Raw genomic sequence first — 6,000 nt, forward strand, 5'->3', positions numbered from 1 at the left:
CACCCTTTGCATGCCTTCTGGGAGTGGAGCATGCTTAAAGCCCTTGGCAGGGGAGATGGGGAGGTGAGAAATACAGGCCAAAGGAAAATTGCTCATTAACAGTCGTTCACAGAAATGTCACTGAGTGTAAACAGCACCGTAACCTTTGCCTCTCCTCAGCTCCTTGGGGAACAGGCAGCAAATGCAATAATCAACCTCCTCCTCTTCTCTGCCACCCCCACCCGGAGTGAGTTCTTTAAATAAATGCTTATTGGATCATCCTAGCCAAGGACTGCCTTACCTGGGCCTGAACGATGAACATCCTGGGCCTTTTCTGGGCCTCTGATGGAAGCTTCATGGTAGCAGCGCACCACCCTGGGCCCTCTCAGCCCCCAGGGCTTTTCTGATCCTCTGCTGGCTGGCAGGATCCTACCTTAGGGCAGAGACACAAACGGTTCTGGAAGCCTCTTGGCCCTGCAGCTGGTCTGTGAGGGGTGTCAGTATAAATGCAACCTTGGAATAGACAGGTGTGAGATACACTGGCAGCACATAGCTCATATGCTCTGACTCTGAAGATGAAGAAATGCAGACAGAGCAGTCTCTGGCATCTGATTCTGACCAACCCCTGACATCACCCCCCTCTCCAGAACTCTCCTCCTCTTCCTCGTCTTCCCTCCACCCTCTTGGTTTAGGTTTGTTGGGATGGCTACTGTGAAATTCCCTTTGTAACTCTGGGGTATGAACGTGCTCTGCATATTCCCATGACCTATCTTCAGGCCCATACCCCTTCCATGCTATGAGATATGGCAGCTTCTTCTGCCTCCATCGTAAATTCAGCATCTGCTCCACTTCGAACACCTCCTTTCCCTCTACAACTACAGGAGGAGGGGGTGCTTCCCTAGGAGTCTGGTAGGGGTGTGCAGGGATCACTGGGGATAACACAGCTCTATGGAATACAGGGTATATTTTAACGGAGGCTGGTAACTTAAGTCTGAACATTACGGGATTCATCTGCTCTATTACTTCAAATGGCCCCACCCTCTGTGGATCCAATTTTCTGCATCTACTTTTCTGGGGCCAATCTTCTGTATACAGCCACACCTGGTCCCCCACTTTTATCTCACTACCTGGTTGTCTGTGGGCATTTGCCACCCTTTTGTATGCCTCTTTGGCCAAGTCCAACCATTCTTTCAGCAAACTCTGAATAGTGGCCATTTCTTCAACGAACTCTTCCGCTGCTGGTACTGACAGGTTGTCTGCCTGTGAAGGAAAGGTACGTGGGTGTCGCCCATGACTGGCAAAGAAGGGGGTCTGCTGCGTAGATGCATGAAGGGCATTATTATACATGAACTCCACCAGTGACAACTTTGACACCCAATCATCTTGCTGATAGTTCACATAACACCTAAGGTACTGCTGCAACATTGCACTGGTCCTCTCTGATTTACCGTTCATCTCTGGGTGCCTAGCTGAAGAGACACACACTTCTACTTGCAGATTAAGTTACATCATGCAAGAGAGTGTATTCAGAAAGGACTCATTCAGGTGTCCTACATGCCAGGAAATGAAAATCCTGCAGATCTGTTGTCTAAGGTTGTTAACAGAGAACAACTTAAGGTTTATGTACAGAGGTTGCAATTGGGTTGAACCACAGGTAATACAGGTTACATGGAAAGGAGGAGGATGTTAGGATATAGTTCCATTCCACCTTTGGAACAGGCATGTGGAGTTGTTGTACGTCACATGTCTGTTTAGTTCCAGCACGGTCTGCTGGGAACTTCCGTTATATATAGCTTTTGTCTATGCTGCTTTTTGTTTGGACACAAAGGGAAGCAGACATGTTTTTCTTTTGTCCCGATGCTGAATAAACGCTTGTAAATATGCTTACATATGCTTCTATGCGCCACTTCTGTTGTGAAGAGTTATTCACTCAGCTGATTAGAGCGTGCTCAGTATCTGAAGGTTTCTGAGGCTTGAGTCACTGAGTGATGCTGTTTCGAGAACTGGAGTTCGCCCGGCTGCCGGGCAGTGGCTGGAGCCAGCTGGAGGCCTTCCAAATGCCCCCGCCTCCCCGGACGCGTCCCAACAAGCTGATCCACTTGGGTCTTTAGCACGGCATTCTGTTGGAACAGTACCTGCATCTGGCTATTTACGGCTCCAGCACTCTCCTGTCCCTCCTTGAGCTCCTGCTGCCTTTCCTTGCTCCACAGACATCCTTGAATACTTCTCTGGCACTTGATGTGAGGAGTTTCAAAATGAACAAGTTGTGAGATATGCGGCAGGGGAGTTTCCCCTTCTCTCTGGGAGGTTCTTATAAGAATTAACAAGCCTCTGACAGGTTTATAGTCCATTTTATTTACAACAACACACAGAGAGCGACATTGAGCCACCCCCTTTTAGGAGCTCAGTTGTTCACTCTGAATCCCCGCCCCTTCCGCAGCAAGAAGTGCGCCACTATCCAGCTCTCCCATCCCTGTACTTCCATTGAACTGTAATGCTTTCAGACTTCCTAGTAACGAGGGCTGGGAGGAAAGTCCCCGCTGCTCTCAAATGAAGAGTCTCCCAAATACTCACTCCCTCCTGGTTGCCTAGCTATTGACTCAGAGTTATCTAGCTCTTCCCCCGACTGTGCCATCTCTGAATCGACTACTGGGAAAGTTGAAGGAGGGGGGCAAACTCTCCCCTTCTTCTTCTGTCAGAGGCTGCTCTGTCTATCCCTGCATTCCTTCATCTTTAGAGGCAGAACAGTCTCTGGCATCTGAGTCTGACCAGGCCCTGACAGCAGGTCTCTGCTGTAAGGATGGAAGGGAGCTGCTAGTTTCTGTCCTTTTGGTTTTCCATTCTTCCAACCACAAATTTAGTTCTCCACATTTCTGAAACAATTCATGGATTCTTTTTTTAATCCTCATGAAAATTCATTGGCATATCAGTGCAAATTTCTGTTCATAAACACCTTTTTGCATGCAGTTTCGACTAACGTGCACATTTTGCCAAGCAGTTTCCCCTAATGCAATCTTTTTTTTGTATGTTAATTTAACTAATATATATTTTTATGCACACTTCCCCATGATATATGCATTTTTGTAAACCTTGTTTGGTTGGAGAATTGCATTGTGAAATTCAGATGTACAAATTTCAAAGGATGATTCTGTACAAAATTCAGTACAAATTTCAAAGGATGATTCTGTGTTTCAGTCCTCACATGGTTTCAGAAAGTGTGGATATGACAGTTTTGCCTTTAAATACAAACTGAATTTCTGCTTCCATTCCTACTGGGTTGTAAGAAATTGTCCTAAACCTGCCTCCCCTTGCAGGAAAGTGGGGAGCTCCTTCCCTGCGTGAAGCAACAAAGGAAGCCTCGGCAGTGCACAACACTTGTGGGACTCTCCCTGAGCACTAAGCCTCCTGTATTTGTCTTCCACCACCTCAAAGATCTTTGTGGGGAGTGGTTAGGGAAGCTTTAGTCCTCCATCTGTAAAATGAGATTATATGTTCGCAGGGGATTTGCAAAATCTGAGTGAGATCAAGGTGGTAAAGAAGGAGAATTACTCGAGCCATTGTGGAAGCATTGGTGGACAAATCTTGTGGCTTTGGATGCAGAAAGGCCACCCTCAGCATCTCTTGGCAGGGCTGGGAGAAACCCCGGGGTCTGAAACCGCGGGGAGCTGCAGCAGAGCAGACATTATGCTGCAAGAAGGACCAAGAGCCTGGCTCAGGATGAAGAGGCAGCTTCCTGTCTTCTGGGAGCCTCAGGGAAATGATCCAAGTCCCCCTCTCTCGATATGCCACAAACGCTCAGTGCCTTTGTCAATTCTCCTTCTCCTCTTGAACCTACTGGCAAGCTGAGTGGGGTGGGGAGGCAAGGGGCTGCCTTGGAGGCAGGGAAGAAGAAGAAGAAGAAGAAGAAGAAGAAGAAGAAGAAGAAGAAGAAGAAGAAGAAGAAGAAGAAGAAGAAGAAATTATTTGTACCCCACCCTCTGTCCTTTCAGCTGTTTTTTTTTTCTTTTCAAAGCTTTATATCGCACTTTAAATTATCAATTTCTGACCTTAATATTCTTGTACTCAACTCTGTCTCTTTGGTCTGAAAAGTTTTAAAGTTTATCGTTGCCGGATTTATTTCAGTCCCGCTAATGTCTTCACATTTTTACAATAATTGTTTATAAACCAAATAAATTTACTCCAGTCTCTTTGAAATTTTTGGTCGTCTTGGTTCCGGATTCTACCGGTCAGCTTGGCTAATCCCGCATAGTCCATCATCTTCGTCTGCCTCTCCTCAATCGTTGGCAATTCCTGCACTTTCCACTTTTGAGCTAAGAAAGTTCTTGCTGCCGTCGTGACGTACTTAAAAAGTCTTTGGTCAACCTTTGCAATTTCCTCTCCCATCAAACCCAACAAAAATGCTTCTTTTTGGGGGGAAAGTTACATCTAAAAATCTTTTTCAACTCATTGTAAATCGCTTCCCAAAATGCTTTTACTTTATCACGAGGTCCACCACATGTGATAAAAATCTCCATCTTTCTCTTTACATTTCCAACACAATTTGTTCCTCATTCTATACATTTTGGCCAGTTTCACTGGTGTCAAATACCACCTATACACCACTTTCATGACATTCTCTTTTAAGGCTGTACACGCAGTAAATTTTAAATTTTCATTCAACTACTTTGACCAAGATTCATAGTATTATACCCAAAGTCTATAGCCCATTTTATCATCACTTCTTTAGTGTCCTCGTCTTTTGTGTACCATTCTAATAACAAATTGTACATCTTTGTCAATAATTTAACTTTGCCCTCCAGCAATTCAATTTGTAATCTAGATTTTTTATTTTCAAAACCAAGATTTCTTTTATCTCCATTAAATATATCATTTACCTGATGGTATTGCAACAAACCTGTAAGTACTTCCCATCTCCTTGACATCGGATGGGAGGACGTTCCACAGGGAGGGCACCACCACTGAGAAGGCCCTCTGCCTGGTTCCCTGTAGCTTCACTTCCTGCAGTGAGGGAACCACCAGAAGGCCCTCGGAGCTGGACCTCAGTGTCCGGGCTGAATGATGGGGGTGGAGACGCTCCTTCAGAATCTCTTCAGCCATTTCCTCTGCCCCCAGGAACTGCATAGGGGTGGTTGTTGAGGGCATCAGCATATTTAAAATACCAACAACTGTCCTCCAATCTCCACCAGCACCCCAGAACTATTTGCAGGACAGAACAAGCAATGAAGAACTTGCAGAAGAAGGGGGTGGGGTAGAGAAACTGGTTTTCTGAAGCCTCCCCACCAACCACAGAGGCCCACCCTACTGTCTGTGTAGTCTATGTGTGTGCATGCAGAAAGTGTGCATAGACTTGTGGAATTTCCATTTCAACATGCCCCTTCAATTTTAACAAGGGGAGGGAATTTCTACCCCTCTTTTGCATGTTACATCCCCCACAATTCAGTCAAAAGTTCCTAAATAGAATTGTCAGCCCAGAATTAGGAAACTCACAACACTGAAACTGGGTTGGGAGGTGTTTATGCGCCTTAAAACAGCCCCTTTTCCAGACTCCTGTCCTGACTGCAGGATGCAAACACATGGGGGGGGAGGAGAGGGGGTATGGTGGGTCATTTATAATTAAGCAAATGATGCGTTTGAGGTAATTAATAGGCAAGGAAAGTGTATATGATTTTGTCAAAGCCGAAATAATTACTGGGAATGATTAATAGAGCTAACTATCCACAACTGTTTTAGTGAAACATGCTACACAACACACACACCCCACCAAATTTATTTATCTTCATAGGCTAATTTGATTGAAGAACTAATTTGATAGATATCAATTTCCAAACAAATGAGCTTCATCTTTATCAGATGAATGCAATTTGCTCAGAGAGTCCAACCCCATCCCACAAAATAGTTTTTAGTCTCAGTTGATGCCTCTTTTCTTCTTTGGGATGTGGAAAACCATATATCAAAACACTTTCAATACATTTTTTAAAATGTTGTTCCAAGCATGCACTGCTCATCCTCTGCCACACAAAA

This window comes from Podarcis melisellensis (assembly GCF_964234715.1).
Source record: "Podarcis melisellensis genome assembly, chromosome: 16".
Lineage (NCBI taxonomy): Eukaryota > Metazoa > Chordata > Lepidosauria > Squamata > Lacertidae > Podarcis > Podarcis melisellensis.